The following is a 27,931-nucleotide window of genomic DNA, read 5'->3' as shown; positions in this document are numbered from 1 at the left end:
TTTTTTATTAGTAGGGTGTTAACAAAATTGTAAGATTACAATTACACCATACCCACCACCAAAGGTCTGTATTCCCCTCACCTTGAACATATTTCAACCTTCCTGACTATACTAACAGTAAGCTGATTTTTTAAAATTATTGTTTATTGTATAGAGACAGGCAGAAATCGAGAGGGAAGGGGAAGATAAAGATAGAGAGGGACACCTGTACACCTGCTTCACCACTCAGGGGCAGAACTTTCTCCCTACAGTTGGGGTCGGGGACTCAAGCCTGGATCCTTGCACACTGTAACATATGTGCTCAACCAGGTGCACTACCGCCAGGCTCCTAAGATGATTTTTCTAATTAAGAAAAAAGTTGTAGTATTGTTTTGTAGCGCCCCATTGCAGTAAAGAGACAAGATTGCATTTGCATATTTTTAATAACCAGCAGTACAAAGACTGCCCTCAGAGAGTAATTGGCTTGATGACCCCACCAATTCTCAATTATATTTCCAAGAAACCTTCCAGTGTCTTGGATTATGATCTTACCCTACAGCAGACAAATTATGAGTGCTTTATGGAATGAATCAATAATGTACCTTATTTATTCAAAACATGATCCAGTCTGATAAAATATGCTTTGAAATAAACGTTCATAATGAAAGTTGACTGCTGTCATTTTTCAAGTAACTGAGGAATGAAATTATTAAAGCTAGGAAAATACACTATGAGACTTTTATGTAGATTCTGAGATTTTGAAAAGCCTGTGGGAAAGGAGAATATTATCAATATGCTTCCTTCCCTCTGATAGAAAGCAGGAACAGTGACTTCTATTTGACAGAGAATATTTTGAAATTGTTATTTTGTGACCTCATTTAAAACAGCTTCCATTATCATCTTTCCAAGTTGGAACTCTGATTTTCAACAATGAAGCTGCTGCATGCTATTTTTTGCCAGTGTGATCCTGTGACTGAGAATGAGTTTATCTGGCACATCAACTTAACATTTGCATATCCAGATACAATATTCACAGTGAATCCAACACAGAATCATGATGAAGATATGCTAAGAAATGCTACTCATTTTATCTATGTATACTTAGTGAGCAAATTAAGTACATATAAAATTCTCCAAATTTATAAAAAAGGAAATAGGATTCAAGGCTATATTCTATGGATTATAAAGATAAATTTAATAAAAAAATCAAATAGGAATAACCATCAAGAACCTCTTTTCCACCTCATTAATCTCACTAAACATGCACACCCTCACACACCCCTCCACCCCCCAGTTTTTGGGTTAAATTTGCCCCCTTCTTTCCCTAATGACTTTTTTTTTTTTAACCAGAGCACTGCTCAACTATGGCTTATGGTGGTGCTGGGGACTGAACCTGAGAATTTGGAGCCTCAGGCATAAGAGTCTCTTTATATACTTTTCCCTAATGACTAAAGAAAGAAATTTAGGGGAGCTGGATGGTACCTCAGCATGTTAGGTGCACGGCGCAAGGACTGGCATAAGGATCCCAGTTCAAGTCCCCGGCTCCTCACCTGGGAGTTGCTTCATAGGCAGTGAAGCAGGTCTGCAGGTGTCTATCTTTCTCCCCCCCTCTCTGTCTTCCCCTCCTCTCTCCATTTCTCTTTGTCCTATTTAACAACAACAACAACAACAACAATAATAACTACAACAACAATAAAAAACAACAAGGGCAACAAAAGGGAAAATAAATAATTTAGACTTAGTTATAGCAGCCCTTGGAAGCTAACACAAGAATAGAGAGGCCCTCCCCCCATCCCTTTTCTTGCCATTGGTAGTATAGCTGCAACAAGTGGTAAACACACAAGCAAATCAGAGTTTCCATAGCAAGACTAAAAGCTCATCATCCTGGCCACAAGACACACAAATATACCCTCTCCCAAGAACATTAGTATCCTTCTATGTCATAACAAACCACAAACTGAGAGGTAAGGTATGGAACGCCGGCCTGGTCATCAGGGAGCCAAAATCCCATCATCCCAAATCCTACAATTCTGTGACAATGTGAAATAGAGAATAAAAAGTCATAAAGGGGGTAGGGGTAACTCTCTCTGACCACTTACAGAAACTTGCCAAAACTTTGTTGGATACAGCTAAATGGAAATTCAGATACATTAGTAACAGGCCCTAATGTACCCCAGTTCATGACCTTCCATACCTGAGGGAGAGTTTGCACAGAGCTGACATTATCTAGACTGAGGTCCCAGACATATATCACACCTGACCGCTGCTATCACTGCCCCCCTCCCACTACCCCTGGCTTCCACCATGAGAACCTAATAACTGTTAAGCACTAATCACCCTAAGCTTCTGCTTAATACCCAGGTTCAAACAGATCCCTGGTCTCAGATGCTCAGCAAGCATCTAACACATTGAGAAGGCAGAGGGAACTTCTGATGCTGTTGAACCAGAGCAGCAACTGGAAGAAAATTCTGGTTGTATTATTATATGGAAAACTGGGAAATGTTATGCATGTACAAACTATTGTATTTACTGTTGAATGCAACACATTAATTCCCCAATAAAGAAATAAAAAGAGAGAAAATTCTGATGAAACAGTTACATAAATTTCCTAGAGAGGTCTACAATTAATTCCCCAATAAATAAATAAAAAAAAAGAAAATTCTTATGAAGCAGCTACGTAAATTTCCTAGAGAGGTCTATAACTACTGTCCTAGAAATGCTTATCAAAATAAGATGTTCAATGGAAACAAACAAAGAAACAAACTTTAACTAGGTTAGAGAAAAAATGAGAAAAACCCTAACAGAAACCAGAGATAAAGAATATTGTAGTTGAACTAACAACAAGAAACAGAGGTCCACCAGCAGAAAGACAGAAGCCAATGAATGAAGTGGTGAACTGCAGGAGGTAGCAGAAGAAACCATGAAGAAAACATAAATAAAAGAGAAACAAAGCAGAGCACAAGATATTTTGAGATTCATAATATGTAGGGTTAGTCTAAAGTGGAGCAGAGAGTCACTACATAGTTTGCCACATATGAAGTAAAATAATATTGAAGAGTCTGTCTCAGATGTTACTGTGGAGAACTGCAAAGTTTTGATTAATGGCTATATAGAGTTTTAGCTTTGCCTCTAATTTAAAGATCTGTGTATATGTAGTTCTTACTACACTTCAGGCAAGATTAAAATTTCCTTTTACTCCATACATTAAGTCAAATGGCAGTGAGACTTAAGCTCAGAGGTCTAACTATAGAAATTACCCTTTGGTTCCATGTAACAGCACTATTAATATAGAAATTCCCAGGTGAGATGAAGTAGTGAATAGTTAAGAACTAGTTGAAGGTTTCATATTCCCATCAGAAACATTTTCACCAGAAAATAATTTATACTATGAACAAAGTTAATATATCATTGAATTATTCAACATTTTAGAGGAACTTCTATTTTTCAGTTCTGTAGATCCCAAATTTGAATTAAAATGCAATTCCCTTCAAATATACAAATAGACTACAGGAACGGTGGCTTAGCTGGTACAGTACCCAACTTGGAGGCATTTTAAAGGACTAGGTTCTGTTTCTAGCACCACATAGGTAGGAGCAGTGTTCTGGTCTCTTGTTCCATTTCTCTCAGTAAATATATAAAACAAAGGATCCTGGAAAGGAAAGGAAGAAGAAAAGTGGAGAGGGCATTGGGATCTTGGTGCATGACCCCAGGTGGAAATGGACTTTAACTGAAAGTGAGAGTGTTTTGCAGATAATTATTGCAGGGAGATGAGAAATTGTACCCATAAGTCAACAACAGTACGGAAAACCATTAACCCCAAAATAAAATAGGAAAACAAGAAAAAATGATCATAGAAAACAAAAGATAGGTGAACAAATGTTATAAAACCCCTCAAATATACAGATAAGTCATAGGAAGTGCAAAATATATAGTAGCCTTTCACATTTTTAGTCTTTATATCTGAAGAAAATAGTCTTTTAGAAAACATTTCACAAAATATTATGATTTTGACTAAAACTAACCCAACAGAACAGATATCACCACTCACAGATTCTGCCAGAGCATATATAATACATTTCTTCATTTCTATTTATCAGGTATTCTAAAATTATTTGTCCAATGGAATTCACAATGAAGCATTTCAAGAGATATACCATTACATTGCTGCTTTGGATTTGTGTTTATATAAATGCATAGAATAGGACAGATGACCCCACCATGTGTCCTGGAGCCCTGCTTCCCTAGAACCCCACCCCACCAGAAAAAGAGAGAGACAGGCTGGGAGTATGGATCAACCTACCAACGCCCATGTTCATCAGGGAAGCAATTACAGAAGGCAGACCTTTCACCTTCTGCACCCCATGATGACCCTGGGTCCATACTCCCAGAGGGATAAAGAATAGGAAAACTATCAGGGGAGGGGATGGGATATGGAGTTCTGGTGGTGGGAATTGTGTGGAGTTGTACCCCTCTTATTCTATGGTTTTTGTCAATGTTTCCTTTTTATATGTAAAATTTAAAAAAATATATAAAAAAGAACAATTAAATTCAGAGTGTTTTATATAACTGGAATTTACTTATCTGTAATATCAATATTTTAGTGCAGATCATTTTGTCAATCTATTGGGGGTGGGGGTAGTGGTATATAGTACAGTTGTTGACCCCTGGGAACAACTTCTCATCTGTGGTGATAGTTGTCTGCAAACACTCTCACCTTCAACTTATGTCCTGTAACTCCATTATATACCAGGACTGCAAAGTCCCCCCTATCAACATAAAAAAAGAAAGAAAATTATTTATCCATTAAAATACTTACTCTATTTACATATTTTTAAGAAAATCTTTATTGTGAATTAATTTGTTTTATAAGATTACAGGTTGTAGTTCACCTCCCATCCACCACCAATTTCCTGTACCCCTGCCCATTTAGAATGGGCAGATCAGCTGACATGAAAAAATGAATTGCATGCTTCCACATGTGAGGGAGGTCATCTGGCAGTGATCTTTCATCTCCCTCCATGCTTCAGTGGTTCCATCCATCCATCCTGAAGTACACAACATCTGATCTCACTGCAGAGTCTATTCCAATGGCCGTGTGTCCCATGGCTCCTTTCCGCAGACATCTGCTGAGGGGCAGCAGCGGGTGGGTGTCCGGGCTCCGGATTCAGTCAGGAAAGGCAGGCAAACACGACCCAGGTCCAAACCCAGGAGGGCAGGTCTAGAGAGAAACTTCTTTTATCTTTCCCAGCCCTCCCAGCACCTCTGTGAGTGTCCAGGTCCTTGCTGTGCAGGGCCTGAGTCCTGTTTGCAGCCCCCGCCTAGGCTCAGGAAAGGGGGCAGCTTCTGCCACATGCAGTGAGTCACAGCTCTAGGTGTCTTGATGAGTTTCCAGGTGACTAGCCAGTGGGCTGCTGGGCCCTCAGTCCATGTCCTCTCCTTGGATCTGACTCTCCCCATGGGCTGGGCCTTCACCTGAGAGGAGGAGCAGTCCCAGAGCTGGGAGGCTCCTGTCCCCACCAGCCCAGCCTGGGAAAGACTTGAGAAAATGCAGCCCCTCACCTGCAGGGGCTCACACAGTCACCAGAACTGCTGCTGGAACTTGCTAACTGTTCCTCACATCTGAGTACTCCCCATCCACACGCTCTCCTAATCTCAGAGTCTGATATGAAGCCTTCACAGCAACATGGCCTCTGCAGCTCTGTCAGATAGAATTTGCCCTCCTGCTTCCCCTCGGACAACTCACAGAAGCACAGGCCCACCTCCTTCAGGGTGTCGGTATCCTCAGGAAGCTGCAGACCTTGTGGGAAAAGTTGGGAGGGTGGGCTGGTCACAGGGTGAGACCCCTCTGACTGGGCCAAGCAAGCAGGAAGATGTGGAGGTCTGGGACGTCCTGGGGACCCTCACTACAGGGACAGAGAGGTGCATAGCTTGGAGTACAGGTGCATGCTGATTTCCATGGGCATGTCCAACTTACTTTTTCTAAGCTGCTCTGATGGCTTCAAGACAAGAGTTTTTGAAGACAACAGCATGGGAACCGGAGGGGTGAGGGGTGACATCCAGGACTGGCGGCTTCTCTACTGATAGTAAAGTTCCAGGTTCATGCCATCATGGATCTCATAGTCTCTCAGGGTTATGTGACCTTGAAGATGCCTTAGCCCTTCTTCAGGACGATCTTATGCCAGCTGGTGCCCATTTGGGCTGTGATCAGCTTCTTCAGGTCCCCGATGGTGTCATCCATGTTGTACTTCACAAGGACTTTCTTCCCCAGAGAGTCATTGCAAACTACCTAGATCAACTTGGGGCTCTGGCACTGCCAATTCTGTGGATCCAGGGATTGATCAGGAGGATTCCTGCACGGATGTGTGGCCACAGTTTCCCATAAGAGCAGACACAGAGACTTCACTTGCAAAGGGTGCTGCAGAAAAGCACCAGTAAGGACACCCAGAGCACTGAAGCAGGAAGTGCAGGGTCCTGTTCCTCTAAAGACCTGGAGCACACTCAAGGGACTGAATGCCTCTCTACTTACGTATTTCTTGTGCACCTTTCATTCTGCTCTTTGCTTTGGGGAGGAAAACACATTTTATAGAAATACATACCAAGAAAATGTCATCAGGGTTTGTATATGAAAAGTAAAATTTTCTATTCATGGGCCAGATGTTTTATCTATTTGATGGCAAACATCATATGGATGTTTATATAATAAGTGGTGATTGGTTAACTTTGTTTTAGTTTTTCATTTGTCATTTTAAGTACCATGTGGAAGCAACTTATATTTTTAATACAATTTGTCCTTACACACACACACACATACAGACACACACACACACAGACACACACACTCACACACACACAGACACACACACACAGAGAGACACACACACAGACACACACACACACACACACACACACACAATGTGCTTATATATAATTTAACAGTTGGCAGCATTTTTATTTTTGTGTCCTATGCCTATAATTTAACTTTAATTTTTTTTCTTATTTTATGAGAAGAGTGGATGAGAAAGATATCAAAACATGTATTTTACTTGTTCGGTCCCCCCCCCCGATTATTATAATTTTGGTCTTTTGTGATGTTATTCATAGAAGATATCCACATACTCTCTACCTTCATTCTATAGATGAGGAGGCTGGATATGTGGTCCCAGGGCATATAAGATCATGGACAACACTAATTTGAAATTAGGTCTTTATAACTATCAATCTATCAAGTATTAACATCCACAGGATGGTAAATTTTGAACGTAAAAACCCTAGAGACTTTTCCTATACATTTTCTTGTTAGATTTCACTGCTTTTGTTGAGAATATTACAATAATCACTGGGCTACTTTATAATGATATTTACAGTAGATTCACGTATCTCTATCCAGATATTACTAACACAAGAAATTTTGTACAATGTGGTTCAAAGGAATCATATTATAAACATAGTTTTAATTTAGTTCTCCCTCTAGATCTGCTTTTTGTTCAAGGACTTATACTCTTTAATATGTCACTTTTCTGTACATGTTCATTCTAGGATGTTGTGTTATTCCAGGACACAAGCATCCATAGTCCTATGTCTGTTAAGTGATGGGAACAGTATTTTCAAAAATTAGGTGGCAGTTATTAATATTACTATTCTCTAAAAAGTGGCAGGCTGGGGGTATAGATCAACCTGCCAATGCCCATGTCCAGGGGAGAAGCAATCACAGAAGCCAGAACTTCCACCTTATGCGCCCCTGAAAGAATTTTGGTCCAAACCTCCACAAGAGGAGAAATGATAGGGGGAAGATGACCAGAGGGTTCTGAACTCCAACTCCAACAGGACATAGTGAGAGAAGAGGAAAGAAGGAAGGACATTTGAAAGTAGTAATAGGTGTAGGTGTGATTTGAAAAGGAGGAGGAAACAGAACCATGGGGAAAAAATGTGCAAGTGTATACAAATATAGACAGAGAAATGTAGAAATAATAGTTAACCCATATCTGCAACCTTAAGAGAACTGCTATATCCTCTAGTAGAGGGAATGGTGGTGGGAACAGTGAGGGATTATACCAATTTTATCTTGTAATTTTGTAAGTCAATATTAAATCACTAATAAATACTTTTAAGTGTGTTATCTTAGCATGGGTTAAAAGGATACTCTCTGACAATACCAAAACAAAACAAAACAAAAAAAATGGAGGGGGGTGAGACTTTCATGCTGAAACATTTGTTAAGTGTTACATAAAATATTCTATTCCAAGCATATTTATAACACATACATAAGCATATTAAAGGACTGGAGACATAATTTGCTTAATTATCTGTATATTTACTAAATTTAGGTGTTCACATATTTATTTGACATAAAACTCTTTGCGCATATTTCTTATATACCTCGGAGTTAATATCTACGAAATTCCTAATGGAAAACACTCTGATATATTTTAATATAATAATGACTTTTTAGTTGAGAGTATAACAACAGCTATATTTTTCTTTCATATCTTGACTTTTATTAAGAGAAGCTATCCTACTAGTTTTTCATATCTTTCATGATATTTGGTGTCAAAAAATCTCTTTACAAACTCTGATGGCAAATAACAGAGTCTTTAGAAAATGAGGAGAATTTTAAATAAGAAAAACTAAAGGCACATTATTCAACTATTCACTAGGTCACTCACTACTCTGAAGATGACATCTCCTATGTAGATTCCAAATTCTCCAGGAACATTTTAGAGAATAATTTGGCTAGTTTAGAATAATCATATTCATTATTACAAATTCCTGTGTTCCTCTCTTCTAACTTATGATTGACCTAATTATTCCTGTTATTCCTGTTATATGAGATTAAGCAATTGAGACAATGCTTGTGTTTATGTTAAATTGCATTCTTCCCCTAAAATGTGCCCTTTTCACTCACACTATTTTAGAGTCTTTAAAAAATTTTTTTTGTATTTATTTATTTTCCCTTTGTTGCCCTTGTTGTTGCAGTTATTATTGTTGTTGTTATTGATGTCATCGTTGTTAACGCAGAGAGAAATGGAGAGAGGAGGGAAAGACAGAGACGGGGAGAGAAAGAGAGATACCTGCAGCCCTGCTTCACTGCCTGTGACTCCCCTGCAGGTGGGGAGTCAGGGGCTCGACCAGGATCCTTATGCTGGTCCTTGCGCTTCGCACCATGTGTGCTTAATCTGCTGCGCTACCGCCCAATTCCCCATTTTAGAGTCTTCAGGGCAAGGTGCTCCTGTGTGGTGGTGGCTGGGGGGCCCAAATCCATGTCCTTGCAAATTGTAAAGTGTGCACTCACACTATAAATCACCTCCAGACACCCTGGATTAGAATATAGCCACTTAGCAATTGTGAACTTGAGAAAGTTCCTGTTCACTTTCACTTACATTGTTTTATGGGATCCTTATTTCCATGATTTTTTTTTATGAAAAAACTGAGTCTGTATAGCATAGTACCTAAAAAGTAAGTTTTCAGTAATTTCTATTATAAAATTAATGATAGTGATAATGATGATAATGTTACCAATTGGAAGCAATATTACTGGAAGAGATTTTACAACCAATGACTTGTAATTATTAATATGAATTTATAAAATAATAACCCCAAACAATGTGGCATGCTTGTACCTTCGGACCCCAAGCCATGGAGCTTGACTCAACTGAAAGAGGAGGTGATTTCACCAGACAGGCCCCAGACACCATTTTGTGATACATTGAAGACTGCCACCTCTCCAGATTCAAAGGAGGTCTCCAAACTTTACATCAGGCTCAACCTGACGCTGTTGACTGGCTACGGAAGAAGGGCAAACGCTAGAAGAAGAAGAAGTAGACTCCAAGTTCATTGCATATTTATCCCATTATTTTGAGTGTTTCTTTACTCCCCATAAAAGAGCCCACATTTTTCTCACCTACCTACCCTTTTCTCATCTGGCTCTTGCTTCCAAGCCTGATAGGCGGGACACATGTACTTTCAGAGGGGAAACTGGAATATTTGTTTTATTGTATCCCTAAAGTCTGCCCTGGAAACCACAGGCTCACAGAGTAGTACTCTTCTCATTTTCTAGAATGAATTACTCATGTTTATAATCAAAATGACTCTGGTTACTTTACAAAGATTATATTCCTTTGTCCCTGACTTATACAAAGAAGTGAAGAAAAACTAGTTTTAGATTATCAACAAGTGCTACCAAAAAAAAAAAAAAAAAAAGCAAGTGTTGGAGAAAACTAAAGCCATAAGCAGATAAAAATAGCAGCTTCGGGAGTTGGGTGGTAGCGCAGGTGGCGCAACGCGTAAGGACTAGTGTAAGGACTCCAGTTCAAACCCCCGGCTCCCCACCTGCAGGGGAGTCGCTTCACAAGCGGTGAAGCAGGTCTGCAGGTGTCTTTCTTTCCCCCTCTCTGTCTTCCCCTCCTCCCTCCATTTCTCTCTGTACTATCCAACAACAACAACAATAATAATTACAACAATAAAACAAGAACAAAAGGGAACAAATAAATAAATATTTTAAAAAATAGCAGCTTCACATTAATTATTCAAAAGGCTAAAATTAAATTATTGATCTAAATGAACATAAGGTAGTAATAGAAAAACAATTATGGTGCTACTAACAAAATGCACATAAGAGATATGAACAATGTTGTATGTATACATATGTGCATACAGTACACAATAAAATAGGTTGCATGTGTAATGTCAAACTCCAGCTAATATCACTACCTATGATACTTAAACAAATGTTTAAATTTCTATCTTTGCTTAAGATATTACTAGCTAACTGGTCAAACATAACAATATATCATACATTTTCCTGGGATGTGAAAGCTAGGGTACTGGGGTACTTTTTCATATTTGAAATATTAAACCTAGTTCTTTTTTTTTTATTATTGTGAAGTTAAATGGTCTACAGTACATATTTTGGCACATGGGTATAACTTCCCACCTCACCATTATAGGTGTCTGCAAAACATTCTCACCACCAGCTTAGGTCCTTCGTCATCATATACCAATACCTGAAAGTTCCCCTCCGCTCTCCTTCCTCCTGTTCTCTGTTCCAAGTGTTCTTTGTACTGGTGGAATATACCAAACTGTCAAAATTTATTTTGTGTTTCCCTTTTCTGTTCTTGTTTTTGAGAGATCTCAAGAATGATCTCATAATCATTCCATATTCATCCTTTTCTTTCTGGCTTACCTCACTTAACAGGATTCCTTCAAACTCCATCCAAGATGAGTTAAACAAAGTGACTTTATTATTCTTAATATGTGTAGTATTCCATTGTGTATATATACATATATATACACCACAACTTTCTTAATCACTCATCTGTTCTTGGACATCTAGATTGCATCCAAGTTTGGGCTATTACAAATTATGCTGCTATGAACATAGGTATACACAGATCTCTTTGGATGGGTATGATTATTTCCTTAAGACAGATCTGCAGGAGAGAAACTGCCATAGGGTAGATCCATTTCTCTAGCCTTCTGAGAATTCTTCACACTGCTCTCCATCATGAGCAAGTGGGATTTATCCCAGGAATGTGAGACTGGTTCAATATAGGTAAATAAATAAATGTGATCCACTACATCAACAAAAGGAAAAGCGAAGTCACCTGATTATTTCAATAGATGCATAGAGAGCTTTTTGACAAGATCCAACACCCTTTCATGACCAAAACACTACAAAAATAGGAAAAGAGAGGAAATTTCTTTTTTTTAATATTTATTTATTCCCTTTTGTTGCTCTTGTTGTTTTATTGTTGTAGTTATTATTGTTGTTGTCATTGTTGGATAGGACAGAGAGAAATGGAGAGAGAAGGGGAAGACAGAGAGGGGGAGAGAAAGACAGATACCTGCAGACCTGCTTCACTGCTTGTGAAGCGTCTCCCCATGGGCTCAAACCGGGATTCTTACGCAGGTTCTTGTGCTTTGTGCCATATGCCTTAACCCACTGCGCTACCGCCCAACTTCCTTATTTCTAAATCTATTTGAGTCTATGTATAATATACCTATAGCCAGCATCATACTCAATGATGAGAAACTGAAAGCATTTCCAATTAGATCAGGCAGTAGACAAGGTTGTCAACTATTGCCTTCCAAGATAGTGTTAGGAGTCCTACTCATAGCAATTAGGCAAGAGGAAGGAATTGAAAGGAAACAAGTAGGAAGAGAAGTCAAACTGTCCCTATTTGTGGCTCGTATGATTGTATACATAGGAAATCCTAAAGAGTCAATAGGAAGCTTCTGGAAATTATTAACCAATATAGTAAAGGGTCAAGTCACAAAATTAATATGCAAAAATCAGTGTTATTCCTCTTTGCAAACATCACATCAGTAGAAGAAGGAATTTATAAATTTATATTGTATACTGAAAACTAACACTCACTATTCATGGAAATAGAAAAAGATACAAAGAAATGGAAAGATGTCTCATGCTCATGGATTGGAAGAATTAACATCATCAAAACGACTATTTTGTCCAGAACTATATACAAATATAATGCAATCCCCATCAAGTTTCCACCAAAATTTTTAAGAGAACAGAACAAAAGCTACAAAAGTTTATCTGGAATAAAAAAAATACCTAGAATCACCTAAGTGATATTAAGAATAAAAGAGTGTAGGCATCACACTCCCAGATCTTAACTATAAGGCTATTATAATAAAACCTGCTTGTTATTGTAATACAAATAGACACATTGACCAATGGAATAATACATCCTGGAAATAAGTCCCAACATATAAGGGCATCTGAGTTTTGACAAAGGGGGCAAAAACATTAGTTTTTTCCCTTTTTGGACAACTTTTTCTGATACCTATCTTTGAATTTTGTTGACTTTAACAATTTTGATGAATTCAATTCTAATTTTCTTGTCCTAAGTATTCAGCAAATGGTAAAGAGCAGATGTTGACAAAAATGGCTGCCTCAGGTAGAAACAAGGCTTGTGTTGTTATTGCCATGTGCAATTTGTTCTGGGAATATAAACAAAAAAGAGAATGGTTGGAAATCTGGCCCTACATTTTAAGAACTACAAGCCAAGAAAATTCAAAGTTAACACAGCCCAAAGCCCAAAGTTAACACAGCCCATGGGGGTTTGGGGGGGTCTCTGTCAATGATAGTGGTGTCACTTTTCAGCCATCTCTTCATCCTAGTTCCTCACCTAGGTAGATATAAAAGCCCAGATGGGGAAGAGACTGTGATTTGCCAAGGCAAAAAACTGGCAAGACTATAAAAAGATATGATTAAAACATGGATCCCTGAAGAATAGTGATACTTAATATTAGCATTTGCTATTATGAATTATGATTTTTTAATTGTTTGTTTCAGGATCTGCTTTGAGTAGTAAATGTTTCTACTTTCTAGGGACTGAGTGCCTTGTAAATGAAAACACTAATTAAGCAGGACTTGAGGGCCTCAACATTCCACTGATAACTCTAAAGGGAAGAGCAATCATTACTCTACAAACATTAAACACACAAGGTTATCAGATCATTTTTATGTCACAGAAGTTATTTCTGATCACAGCTTCTAGAACAGTCAAATTACCTAGGTGGGTTGTGTGAAGCAGTCTGACAATGAGAGCTTTAGGGTCTTCGTACTAATATTATTTTGAATTGGGCCCATGTTTGGTTCTAAAAGGCAGTTGCAGCTAAAGTTTAAGAATTTCTGTTTTAATGGTGTTTTTTTCCTAGATAAAGTAGCTGTCAAGCTTTGCTCCCAACAAATATATACATCAAAGAAAGTATTTCTGGTTACTTTCAATACATCATTATTGTGTGCCAACACAATGCTTCCCTATGCACTTACAAAAATGATATTTTTCACATTCACATGCTAACTTCAAATCTGTCAGATTTCAATGTTCACCATCGAGGTGTCAAATAAAAATGATTTGCTTGTAGATATTCTTTATTTCCAAGTCAATTGCATTTCAGGCACATACTCTGAAAAAATGTTCAGTAAACGTCAAAAACCAAAAAACCTATATCATGTAAGAAAGTAAATTTTATGATTCTGAAAAATTCACTTTAATTAATATATTATGAAAATGATTTTATTTTCATTTTAATCTGTATATTTGAATATTTTGAGCCGTAAGTCAAGTCTATTTTTACCTGCTAAAAATCTGTTTCATTAATTGATTATGTTGCACACATTACTATGCTCAAAGACCTGGGTTCAAGCCCTAGTCCCCATCCCTGCAGTGGAGGAAGATTCACAACTGGTGAAGTAGTGTGGTTGGTTGTTGGAGGATAGGCCCACTGTCCTGGAAAGTCCAGGCCATTGTTTCCATGAGGTCCGAGTGAGTTGACCCCCGACTCTCCCTCCTGGTCTAGACAAGGGTAGGTTCCCCAGACCTCATGAACTAATGATGGATGGCTTCTCTGGAATGGGGGCTATCTTCCTGCACATGGCCCTCCTCTCCCCTTAAAACAAAGGCAATGAATTACTGTACATTGTGTTTGGCCAAACTTGAAAAACCACAGCAAACTCCCATTACTCAACTCCCTCTCCTCCTCCCCTTGCCCTGAGGTACCTGTAATTTACCCCAGGGGAAATATGCATTGTGAAGCTCATGATCGAACCTTGTATGGTAACTTTCCACTTGTGATGAAATAGTTGAAGGTCAAAATGTGTCTATGCATTGTGTTGCTTTGTGTTTGGATTAATGATTACCTTGACCTTCTCCCTGGGTAATGAGTATTTGTACTTGCTTTCTCTTTCAATAAATGAGTTGCCCTACTGAGGCTCTCCCAGAGCTGACTGCTTGTCTCTGAGCACTTTGCCCTCTACACACAGAGCTACCCCAGGACTCCCTGGGGGCCACTCTGACCCTCACCTCCTTTGGCCAGGGGGGTGAGGGACCCAGAGCAGCCAGTCCACAGTTGGTGCCTCTCTTTCTCCCTCCCTCTTTAGCTCCTCTATCTCCTCTCAGATTCTCTCTGTCTTATCAAAAAAAGAAGACAAAAATAAAAGTTAAAAATAAAATCTGTTTTAAAAAAGTAATCTGTGCCAGACAGACAACAGATATGCTTAAAGAAATACCTATAAACAAACAAAATTCCAGTACATCCTTTCTCGAAAACTTTATAATGGACTCAGATGATCCTGTTATAACTACTTAGAATGCTGTCTCTAGAATATTTAAAAACAAAAACCTAAATAGAGCAAAGAGTTTAATCAAAGAGCTCAAAACATCATTTAGTCCTTTGATATGGAAAAAGTACTAGTTCTAAGTGATAGCACTTTCAAGCATATAATTAAAAATATGCTCTCTACTTTCTATCCCAAGTAGCAAAAAGTTCCTATCAAGTTATTCTTTATACTTCCAACCACTGTTATTGTGGGGTAGTATTACAAATAAAAGCAACAACTACATCTGACAATAACAGTGAAGGAATGGGGTTTCAGGAATTTTCAGTGCTAGGCACATGGGACATGATGAAATGAACACCTTCTTAATAGACAGGTAGGGTATGCCTATTGACGTTCCAGTAAAACACAAGCAGTATCTACCTGAATAGTTTTATAAAAAGCCAAGGATATACTTGATTAAGAAAAGTATAGAGCATCAAGGACATAATTTAGCTTGTTGTATGTAGTACACAACTTGCATGAGTGAGGCACCAGAAGCCATAGATTCGATCTCTGACACCACCTTCTGCTACAGCTGAGCAGTGCTCTCTCCTCTCTTCTCTCACCCTATAAATATTTAAGTAAATATTTACTTTTTTAAAAAAGCCAAAGAAAAGTAAGTACTTCCTATTCACATATTTTCATTAGATGGAACTTGATGAAATGAAAAAGAACACAACAGAGGAAATAGTGGGAGTTTTATTGTTATATGGAAAACTGGGATATGTTATGCATGTACAAGCTACTGTATTTACTGTTGAATGTAGAACATTAATTCCCCAATAAAGAAATAAAAAAAGAAGCTATGGGATATATACTCCATAGTATACTACTCTATAAAAAAAAAGAGAAAAAAAGAAAAAGAACACAAGTATAATTATTTATTATTACTATTATTATTATTTTTTAACAAAGCACTGCTCAGCTCTGGCTTATGGTGATGTAGGGGATTGAACCTGGGACCTTGGAACCTTAGGCATGGAAGTCTGTTTGCATAACCATTATGCTATTGCTATCTACCCCTGCCCCAGAAGTATAAAATTAAAAAAATATTATATCAACTCAAATTCTCCAGAATATTTTGAAAAACAAAAACAATTCAGACCAGAATTATAAAAATAATAGAGCTGATTTTTTTTGTTCTTATTTTTTTATTAGTGATTTAATAATGCTCGATTGTGGAATAAGAGGGGTACAATTTCATACAATTCCTACCACCAGAGTTCCATATCCCATCCCCTCCACTGGAAGTTTTCCTGTTCTTTATCTGAATGGGAGAATGGACCAAAGATCTTTATGGGTTGCAGAAGGTGGGAGGTCTGGTTTCTGTAATTGAACAAAGCTGTTTTTTTTTCTAAATTCACCTTTAGGCGGCCAGGTAGTGGCTCACCAGTTGAGTGCAGACATTAAAGTGCACACATCTGGCAAAAAGACCAGAGTCCCTACTGCCCACCTGTGTGGAGACAGATTCATGAACAGTTCAACCTAACTGTGGACTAGATAACCAATGATGCTAACCACCATGTGTGCAAATATTCTCTAAATATATAATCAACAATATAGGACTACAGTCAAGATAGACTAATCATTCTAGCAATGATTTTGTCTTTTTTTATTTTAAATTTACATTCTTCAAATCATTTGGGGAGTTAATGGTTTATAGTACCATTGCTGAGACATGGGTTCAATTCTTACCCCCCTCAATAGGTCTCTGGAAAACACTCAATCCCAACTTAGGTCTTTTTCTACCTGGTTAAAAATGTGAATTCCTGTGTTAAAACTGTGAATCCCAAATTAGTGCAGAGAGTAGCTCCCAAATATGAGGAAAGTATGTAAGTACCATTAACTGTTTACCCCATTGATCTGACCTACGGCCCAGATATATCCATGTTTAGCACAGGAGCTTGTGTAACCTCTGAGTCTCTGTAGGTCTGAGCTCACAGTCCATGGTTACAACTGGAAATATTCTAGGCTGCACTCATTTCAGGACCAGTCATCCTGGAGTGACAGAGTAGGCTGGTCCAGCCTCCCTTTGGAGAGTGGGGCAGTTTATACTGTTGTTCTACATTGAGGGAAAGGTCCTGGAGTGACACACAAGAGGACTTATGATGACATTCCTGATGGAAGTGAACAGTGATAGCAGAGAGAGGGATCTATTAGAGGTCTGGGATCATCATATCTATGTGGGAATCCAAGGATTCCCTGACTGAGCTCCAGATGATGGGGCTGGCCTTTCTTGACCAAAAAAGCCATCATTAAAGTGAGTCAGTATCCAGATTTTGTAGTCCTTACTTTACCTGACAATGTTAGACTTAAATTGAAGCAGGGAAGTGAAGTAGGGTTAGGAGAGGAGAGTTGTTAGGCCTAAGTAGTATGTTGTGACCCCATCAGGAGTTTGGGACTATTAGTATACGAATGGTGTCAGCCTGAGGAAGTGCTACAGACAGAGAAGGGAATGTATAAAAAGCATGGACTTGGAGCAGGTCACGCTCTTTGGCTGCTGCTTCTTTTGGTCAGAAGCATCTTGGCGGAGGTGCTCCAGGTATCCACCATGGCTACTTCTGGGAACTGAACACGTGTGACTGTGCTAGCTGGTAAACTTCTAGACCCCTCTAGAGCTGTGAGCAACCTTAACCAGAGCTGATAATTGTTTATCTTATGGGTTTAAACTTTTGATAACTATACTCAGACTTTATGGACCTAGCATACTCTTAAACCCTGATGATAATTGCTTATTTTGCCTTTTACCTGTTTCACCCTAATAAAACTTGCATTGTTTAAACCCATTCTTAGCTCCCCACTGTGAATCCTTTTACACAACATGGCTCCCACAAACCCCTTTTATGTTAAAGTTTCAACAGTAGTAAATATTTAATTAGGTACTTTAGGAAGTCCTCTTTAGGTCTTTCTACTTGCTTGCTGAACTTACTGAATCTAAGTCTATGCACTACAGATTATTGAGCACTTTCACTTTAAGGCACTCACTCTCCCTTAGTTTATGGATACATGTGCCTGGTCCCTTAGACTCTGGTCTATATCTAGGTTTTATAACTTTGTTAGAGAATGTGCCATTTAAAATGGAACTAGGGAGTCCCATATTATAGGAAAGGTCTCTCTATGTTATTGGAGTTGTATAGTTGACATCTCAGGCTTGATGTCTCTGGATACAGTCCTAAGTGAAATGTGGCACGGTGGCACTGGTAGCATACTCTAACTCAGCTTTCTAGTTCTATTCTCAACTCTGAAACATCTTCCCAGACAATACTTTTAGTCCACCTGCATGTTATCTATCAGGCTCGGGCAAAAATTACTAGTCATGAGTCCCTTGGAACATACCTAAAATAGACTTCGCAGCTTCTTCCCATACAAAGACCCCTAGTTTCATCTGCTTGGATTACTGTTTACTGAACTATTTTATCTGCTTTACATCTTATCGGCTTTCAGCCACAGAGTTGCAGCCACTACCATAACGCCATCCTGACTTGCCTGGGTAGACAACCTCACCAATGTGTCCTGGAACCCCACCTCCCCAGAGTCCTACCCCACTAGGAAAAGACAGAAACAGGCTGGGGGTATGGATTGACCTGTCAACACCCATGTCCAGTAAAGAGGCAATTACAGAAGCTAAACCTTCCACCTTCTGCACCCTATAGAGAATGTTGGTCCAGGGCTGGGAGGTGGCGTACCTGGTTGAGTGCACATGTTACAATGCTCAAGGATCCAGTTTCAAGCCCTCGGTCCCCACTTGCAAGGGGAAGCTTCACAAGCAGTGAAGCAGGTCCGAAGGAGTCTCTCTTTCTTTCTCCCTCTCTATCTCCCCTACCCTTTCTATTTCTGGCTGTCTGTATCCAATAAATAAAGATAATAATAATAAAAAAGAATGCTTGTCCATACTTCCAGAGGGATAAAGAATTAGAGAAGTTTCCAATGGAGGAGATAGGACACAGAACTCTGGTGGTGGGAACTGTATGGAATTGTACCCTTTTTATCTCACAATCTTCTTAATCATTATTAAACCACTAATAAAAAATCAAGCAAAAAAACTGTGATTCCTAGGTTAAAAATGTGAAACTTCTGTTGGTTGAGGAGATAGCATAATGGTTATGCAAATGACTTCATGTCTGAGGCTTCAAGGTGCCAGGAATTGAACCTTGCTTATAAACCAAAACTTATCATTCAAATACTGCCACAGTGGTTATTATAATCCCTACAGCAGAGTGAAGATTTATTTGAAATAGCCTGATTAGAGTCTTTACAGACATGTCCCAATGTGCAGAGTTCACAAGATTGTCATAATGTCTCTCAGTCTTCTTATCTTTGGTCATTCATATTTTCTTTATTTACTGGACAATGGATGAACATCTGATTCAGCCATCAACTCCAAACACTGCTCTAAATACATAATATCTTGAAATCACCTAGAGTAAATTATCTTTCAAATAAAGTTATAAATATAACTTTCATTTTATGCTATGGAAGAAAGTTAAGAGAAGCACTTTTTTTAGAGCTGATATATATTATATATATATATATAAAATCTTATGTACTCTGGGAAATCCAATGACTTACCTAACATAAGCTAGCAAGGACAGAGTCAAACACCTAAAATCTGATTTTTGTTCTTTAAACCCCACTATATAACATGAATTTACTTACTTCAATGATTATACAACATGGTAGATATTTAAATATCTCAAAATGATGTTTATCATGAAACATTATAATAATTACATGTATAAATTTGAGATTTTATTTCCTTTTATTCAGAATAAATTTCTCAAAAATTTTCTGTCCAGTAAAACCTCAGTTTAGTTCCTCCTTTGAATTTCTATCAGCAGCTCAGACTCAGAGAATATATTAAGCAGAAACTATATTGAGTTTATGCTGTAAAGACAGGTGAGTGACACCCTACCTCCACACCCTCCCCCAAGACTTATATTTTGTTCTATTGTTTTAGGGAAATCGTTGCCTGAAAATGACCACCTAAGTACTCAGTTTCCCAGTTTATGTGATGACAATGACTATTCTTAGTAAAATGTAAATAGACACAATATGCATACAAGTTCCTATCAAAGTTGTTAATTGAACAGGTTTCTTCTTTTCTATCTGTCCTCCCATCCATCCATCCATCCATCCATCCATCCATCCATCCATCCATCCAACCATCCATCCATCTATCCATCCATCCGTCATCACTCATCCATCATTTTTGATCAGCTGGATGGAGAGAATTCAAAATCTCTTGAGCAAAGTATATGTGAGATATATATTTAATTGCACATTATGGATGGTCATTTGACCAGGAACACATACCATTTGATTGTAAAGTAAGCAAAACAAAGTTTATTGCTTTAGGCAGACGAAATTCAAGGATGACTTTTAGCACCACCATATTAAATGTAATTTCTTTTTAAAAATATTTTATTTATTTATTAATGAGAAAGATAGGAGGAGAGAGAAAGAACCAGATATCACTCTGGCACATGTGCTGCTGGGGATCGAACTCAGGACTTCCTGCTTGAGAGTCCAAAGCTTTATCACTGCGCCACCTCCCGGACCATAGAGAAATTAAATGTAATTTCTAAAGTTCTTTTTTGTACAGTTCTCAACAAAAGGCAATTCTGTCCCTAAGGGATATTTGGCAATGTCTAGAAACATTTGATGCTATTGTTACTAGGGTGGAGGATTGTCTTACTATCTATAAGGTAAAGATCAGGTTTATTGCTAAAAAGCTTAAGATATGAAAGATAAATCATCCCCTACTCCCACAGAAAATAACCCATTTACACAGCAATAGTGCCACTTTGGAAAAGCCCAATTTTAATATAAAGGAACAAACGGGAGAATAGAGGGTGCATCAGTATATATAAGATTGATGAGGAGATTCCTATAAATGAGCACATTATTCAGTCATATACTTTGAATTGGTTCCATCTTATTTATGAAATGAGGAAGATGTCCAATACTAAGCTTAAAATTGGAAGTCTTCATGAGAATGTGTGCTCTTTTTCCTCCATTCAACCACTGAATTTTACCAACTCAACCTCCAAGCTCTCAGCCTCTCATTTCACCACTTGTATCAGATTTAGGAGCAATGATGATCTGAGTAGGTAGCTTTTATAAGCAAGCTTAGGATTCCAAAGTTCTTTGTATTGCTGGTTTAGGCACTTTCCTTCTGAGGCTTAATCTGTCTGAATAGTTCACAGAAGTCTTATTTTTATGGATACAAAAAACAGTATAAAATGGATTAAGTCAGGCTTGCCAAATATATTACCTTTAAAATGTATGACCATCAAACATACTACTGTTTTAGCATCTTGAGAATATGGAAAATACAAACAAAAATCTGCAGGGTTTTACGTGCAACTTTCAGGTTTATTTCCTAAACTATGTGGCGCCTTTTTAATTGCCACCAGGGTTATCACTGGGGCTTGGTGCCTGCAGGAAGAATCTATTAATCCCGTTGGCCATTTTATTGTTTATTATTTTATTGTTTTAAAATTTTATTTGGGTGGTTAATAGTTTATAGCACAGTTGTCTACATATTGGCACAATTTCCCAGCTCTGTGTGACAGATGTCTACAAAACATTCTCACCACCAGCCTAGGACCCTGAATGCTTTCCCCTGTACCCACTGCCAGACCCCTCTTCCAATCTTCACCAGAGTCCCTTGCTTTGGTATATTATACTACCCCATCCAAGGTGCATCCTAGTCTTATTCCCCACCATTACCATCTTTAAATTTCCTTGCTTAGTCTACAAAAGCTAGATAAAGGTAAGAATTTAGTGGCATACTTTAATGATGACTCTTTTGCTTACTAACAGGCCAACTCATCTCCTGGGGCCCTAGTCAGGGAATTCTGGCATTTCCACACAGACATGATGGGCCAAGAACTCTCATAGATCCCCCTCTCCACTGTTACTAATCATTTCCATCAGGAACAACATAATGGTCCCTCTTGTGGGTCCCTACAGGACTTTGCCCTCAATGTAGATCAACAATGGTATGGACTGCTCCATTCTCCAAAGGGAGCTTGGGCCAAAATCCTCTACCACTCAAGGAAGAGGAAGATGGGTCTGGCAATGGGTGCAACCTAGAACATTCCTAGCTATGACCACAGAAAGCAAGCTCAGACCCACAAGGATGCAAAGATTACACAGGCTCCTGCACTGAATACAGGCCCCAGATCAAATTGTTGGGGTTTACATTTAAAGGTATTTCTATATTTTCCCCAGATTTGAGAGCTACTCTCTGCCCTCATCCAGCTTGCTAATCCTATTTCCAGCTGACATCATCTGCCCAGACAATACCTTTGATCCACCTGCATGTTAGCTGTCAGGCTCAGGCAAAATTCAGTCAAGTCATGGGCCCCTTGGAATATACCTAAAGTAGGCCTACTATCTTTTTCTAAAATGGAGACCCCAAATCTCATCTGCTTTATTCTTGCCTTTAGGTCCTAGATTATTAAACAATTTGCTCTTTTTTATATATTAGTGCTTTTTCAGACACCAAGTTGCACATGCTACCATGACGCCAACCTGACTCACAGGCATAAGACCTCACCAATGTACCCTGGAACCCCATCTCCCTGGATCCCTGCGCCACTAGGGAAAGATAGAAACAGAATAGGAGTAGAGGTCAACCTGCCAAGCCCAAGTTCAGTGGAAAATCAATTACAGAAACCAGACCTTCCATTTTCTGCACCCCACAATGATCCTGGGTCCATACTCCCAGAGGTTACAAAGAATAGGAAAGCTTCCAGTGGAGGCGATGGGATATGGGACTCTGGGATACGGTGGGAAGTGTGTAGAATTTTACCCCTTTTATCCTACGGTTTTGTCAATATTTTCTAATTTTTATTTTATAAATTAAATAAAATATTTCCTTGTTTAAAGCATATCTATGTAATAGAATATTTTTTATTATTTTATTTCTATTGGGGAGAATTAATTCTTTACAGTAAATATAGTTGTTGATACATGTATAAAAATTCTCAGTTTTCTGCAAAACATCCTCACCCTCTACCATCATGCACTAGGACCTGAAAACTGCTCCTCCTCCCCACAGAGTCCTTTACTTTGGTGCAATACACTAAACTCAGTCTAAGTTCTACTTTGTGCTATGTGATAAAAGAGAAAAAGAAAGAAAACTTTACCACACTAAAACAAATAGATAGTTTCATTATAAATGAGGATTACTTCTCTTTGACAAAATGAAGACTTCCCCTAGCACGCTCTAGAAGTTTTTATATGAAACTCAGAACAAGGAACAAGAGGTACCTTAGTAGGAGCTGAGAAATCCTCTTAACATAATAAAGAACATAATAGAGCTTTCAATAAATTTAATTCACTCCAAATAAATGTTCTGGGCAGAGTGCGGATATTTTCCCAGATGCATCATTTCAAAGCCTAGTACTAAAAAAAGCACTAAATTAAGTAATTTGGATAAATCATAAAGAGGTAAACTGAACAAATAAGGAATGATTTTCTTTTATTTTCAAACACAAATAATACATTCAGGTTAGAAATAAATTCAGTAGAGAATAACCACATGCTAATTGTGTATTTTCAATTGGCTACAAAAGTAGCATTGTATATTCTGAATATTTATAATAATATAATTAGTAGTAACTGTTCTCTTGAACATAAAACCAAAGTTCCTCTACTTTGGGAGCAACCACAATTAGTGCACTTTTTTGTGTGTGATTTTAAAGTCAAATATTTGAGGTCTAAATTTGAAAGAAAGATGAGTGATAAAGAATATAGAAAGCCAATAGCTGGTAAAGCTCTAAATGTGAGTGGATATTTCTCTCAACATGTGTGAGTTATGCAATGCCTGACTTTTATGTAATAAGATTTATTGATTCACTTTAAAATGTCAGGACTACAGCTTCACACCTTGATATGTATATACAAGTCACTGCCATTCAATTTCAGTACCAATTACACAATGAAATTGACCCCTCAAGCCATTCTTCTTACCCCACAGTCCTGTCCCTTTCCCTCCTGGTGGCACCTTTATATACCTATGGGGCATCTGTATAGCTCTTCTATTAAGAACCTATGTTCATTTTTTATTGTTTTGCCATTTTTTAAAAATTACTTTATTGGAGAATTACTTTATTGGTTTACTAAACTGGTTTTGTCCCATGTAGAGTTACTTTTTCTTGTTTTTAAAATATGGAACATCTCGGGAGTTAGGCGGTAGTGCAATGGGTTAAGCGCAGGTGGCACAAAGCGCAAGAACTAGTGTAAGGATTCCAGTTTCAACTTCACAGGTTTGTCACTTCACAGGTGGTAAAGCAGGTCTGCAGGTGTCTATCTTTTTCTCTCCCTCTCTATCTTCTCTTCCTCTCTCCATTTCTCTCTGTCCTATCCAACAAAGATGAGAACAATAATAACTACAACAATAAACAAGGGCAACAAAAGGGAATAAATAAATATTTAAAAAATATGGAAATTCTCATGAATTTGCATGTTATCTTTGTGCACAGGTCATGCGAATCTTTTCTATATATACTGTATATATCTTTTCTATATATACTGTATATATTTTGTCAAAATGAACACTGCCTATAGTTTTGATAGTGTCATGTGCACCACACTCTCCATTAACTTACCTTATTCCATAGGATAATGAATTTTCAACCCCTTCCAGACCTTTCCCATCCCAAGCTCCTTTGTTAGTCCTTAGATTTCTGCTGTTGAGTTAATTGATTTCTTCATACAATTTGCATTAGTGACCTCTACTCAACACATTATGTGCAATTATCTCCTCCCATTTTGTAGGTTTCTTTTTTCATTTTTAAGGCAGTTTGACTACTCAAAATAAGTTTTTAGCCACTTCTCCTGGAGGCTATTTTTCCCACTTTTGTTGCCCTTGTTGTTGTGGTTATTATTATTACTGTTGTTATTTATGTCATTATTGTTGGATAGGGCAGAGAGAAATGGAGAGAGGAGGGGAAGACAAAGGGGGGAGAGTAGGATAGACACTTATAGATCTGCTTCACTGCTTGTGGATCTACCCCCTGCAGATGGGAAGCCGGGATGCGAACCAGGATTCTTAACGCTGGTCCTTGCACTTTGCTATGTGCTAAACCTGCTGTGCTGCTGCCTGACCCCCAATAGTCCCATTTCTTTATTCTTACCTTTACCCCCCTTGCAGTGACTAGATATAGCCTGAGGTGTAGAAATGAGAGGTGACACCCACAAAACAGAACATGATAATTATATGAGGTGGTTATGAAAATTGGAGTAGAGATCCATGACTGGAGAGGGATTTATGATTGAATTAATATATGCTCAAGAACCTAGTATTTCCCTCTCCCAATTATCACTGGTTATTTCCATCAGGAACAACATAATGAACCCCTTTGGGGGGGGGGGCTGCATAGGACCTTGCCCTCAGTGTGGATCAATAATGGTAGAGAATGTTCCATCCTCCTCTACCACCTGAAAAAGGTGGGTCCTGAAATTGGTGCAACTCTGAATGTTCCTACTGATGACCACAGAATGCAAGTTCAGACCTATAGGGATGTAGAGGTTACATAGGCTCCTATGCTGACTATGGGCCCCAGATCAGATTGATGGGGTTTATAGTTAACAATATTTATACAACTTTCCCATACTTGAGAGCTACTCTCTTCCCAGAGCCAGCTTTCTATCCCTTTTTCCAGACATGACATCGTCTCCCCAGACAATAACCTGGGTCCACCTGCATATCAGATGTCAGGTTCAGGCAAAAACTAATAAAGTCATGAGCACTTTGGAATATACCTAAAATAGACCCACCAGCAACTTCCAAAACAGAGACCCCAAATCTTCATCTGCAATATTCTAGCCTTTAGCCTCATGATTAATCAACAATTTGTATGGCTTTATATGTTAACTCTTTTTCAGCCACTGGGTTCCAGATGCTACCATCATGACAACTGGACTTCCCTGGACAGATGATCCCACCAGTGTGTACTGGAGCCCTGCTTCCTCAGAGCCCTGCCACACACTAGGGAAAGAGAGAGACAGGCTGGGAGTATGGATCAACCTGTCAATGCCCATGTTCAGTGGGGAAGCAATTACTGAATCCAGACCTTCCACCTTCTGCAACACATGGTGACCCTGGGTCCATACTCCCAGAGGGTTAAAGAATAGGAAAAATATCAGGGGAAGGGAGGGGATATGTAGCTTTGGTGGTGGAAATTGTACCCCTTTTATCCTATGGTCTAGTCAGTGTTTCCATTTTATAAATTTTTTTTTTAAAAAAGAACCCAGTATTGACTTGAAATTCCAAGTAATTCAGGTACAAATGAAATTTCTTCTTTCTTTCTTTCTTTCTTTCTTTCTTTCTTTCTTTCTTTCTTTCTTTCTTTCTTCTTCTTTTTTAACCAGAGCTCAGCTCTGGCTGGTGGGTACAGGGTATTGAATCTGGGACTTTGGAGCCTCAGGCATGAGAGTCTCTCTGCATAAACATTATGCTATCTACCTCTTCCCCAAATGGAATTTCTTTAATGTTACTTCAGTTACTAAAGAAAATGACTTCATTTCTTATATTTGCTATTTCTACTTTAAGTATTGAAGTTAGAGCATGCTAACAAAAAAATATCTGCCAGGACCAAAATATACTGGAGCCAAAAAAAGGGGCTCTAGACTGACTAAAACAATAAAAATAGGGAGTTAGGCAGTAGTGCAGTGGGTTAAGCACATGGGGTATGAAGCTGTGAAGCACAATGACTGGTGTAAGGGTCCCCTTTTGAGCCCCAGCTCTCCACCTACAGGGGAGTCGTTTCACAGGCAGTGAAGCAGGTCTGCAGGCGTCTTTTTCTCTCCTTCTCTGTCTTCCCCTCCTCTCTCCATTTCTCTCTGTCCTATCCAACAATGACAACAACAATAATAACTACAACAATAAAAAAAAACAAGGGCAACAAAAGGAAATAAATAAATATTAAAAAAATAAAAATAATCTCTCCAAAGAAAATAGTGTTTTGCTCTATTGTTTATCAACAACACTTATCTGTTCTTGTTCTCATCTTACACTGACATGTAGTGAAGAGAGACATAGGTAGTGACAAGGAGTTAGGAGACAGATATTTAGCTAACTAGTTTAAACATATATTTTTTATACTCAATATGCATATATAACTATAGTAGATACATATAATTATAAAATAGGTGCTCATATAGTATATATCTTCAACTGTAGAGTTTTCATAGATCATGTGAATCATAATCATGTTCTTAAATTTTAGTTTACTTATTTATTAACATAAGAATGTGGATAATATACTATATTTCAGAGACCATTAATGATACTGAGAATCCAAAGAAGGCTAAGATAGGGCTCAAGGAATTCATGGATTTATAGTACATAACACTATAAAACATTATGATAAGTACAGTGATAGATGTGTGTGCTAGAAAATTAATAGTAACCCAATGGAGAAGATGATTAAATCTGCTCGAGGGAACCAATTTTTTCAGAACACATTGAACTAGGGTTTGAAGAATGAGCAGGGGGAGACTTCCATCTTATAGTAGGGAGAAGAAATCAGTGCAACTGTAAAAAGTAGAAAAATACATCTAAGTCATATTGACATTTCATATAGTTTGTTTTTCCAGAAACAGCTTGAAGCAAAATTCATGTTAGTACCTTACTAAGGAAAGAAATCACATGAAAGAAGGAGGAAAGAAAATGGAAATGGGGTCTTTAAGGAAAGAATGAATAGAAGAACAATTATTATGGAGTTGGACACTGTTTGAAATCTAGCACAACAAATGCTGTTTAATCTAGTTGGTCTGTCTACTGAGACAGAGTGTTTACTGCTGCATTTTAAG

The 27,931-nt window shown here is 38.2% G+C and overlaps 1 non-coding gene and 1 pseudogene across 1 annotated transcript; both read right to left on the bottom strand.

Moving 5' to 3' along the window:
* Positions 1-6,053: 6,053 nt before the first annotated feature.
* Positions 6,054-18,571, bottom strand: LOC132537585 (ubiquitin-like protein 5; annotated as a pseudogene).
* Positions 18,572-24,550: 5,979 nt separating this feature from the next.
* LOC132537898 (U6 spliceosomal RNA) lies at positions 24,551-24,656 on the bottom strand. Its single transcript, XR_009549311.1, has one exon. It is a non-coding gene; the product is annotated as a U6 spliceosomal RNA (small nuclear RNA).
* Positions 24,657-27,931: the final 3,275 nt, after the last annotated feature.

Source organism: Erinaceus europaeus, chromosome 3, assembly GCF_950295315.1.
Source record: "Erinaceus europaeus chromosome 3, mEriEur2.1, whole genome shotgun sequence".
Classification (NCBI taxonomy): Eukaryota; Metazoa; Chordata; class Mammalia; order Eulipotyphla; family Erinaceidae; genus Erinaceus; species Erinaceus europaeus.
This window is presented reverse-complemented; position numbering and strand designations above follow the sequence as displayed.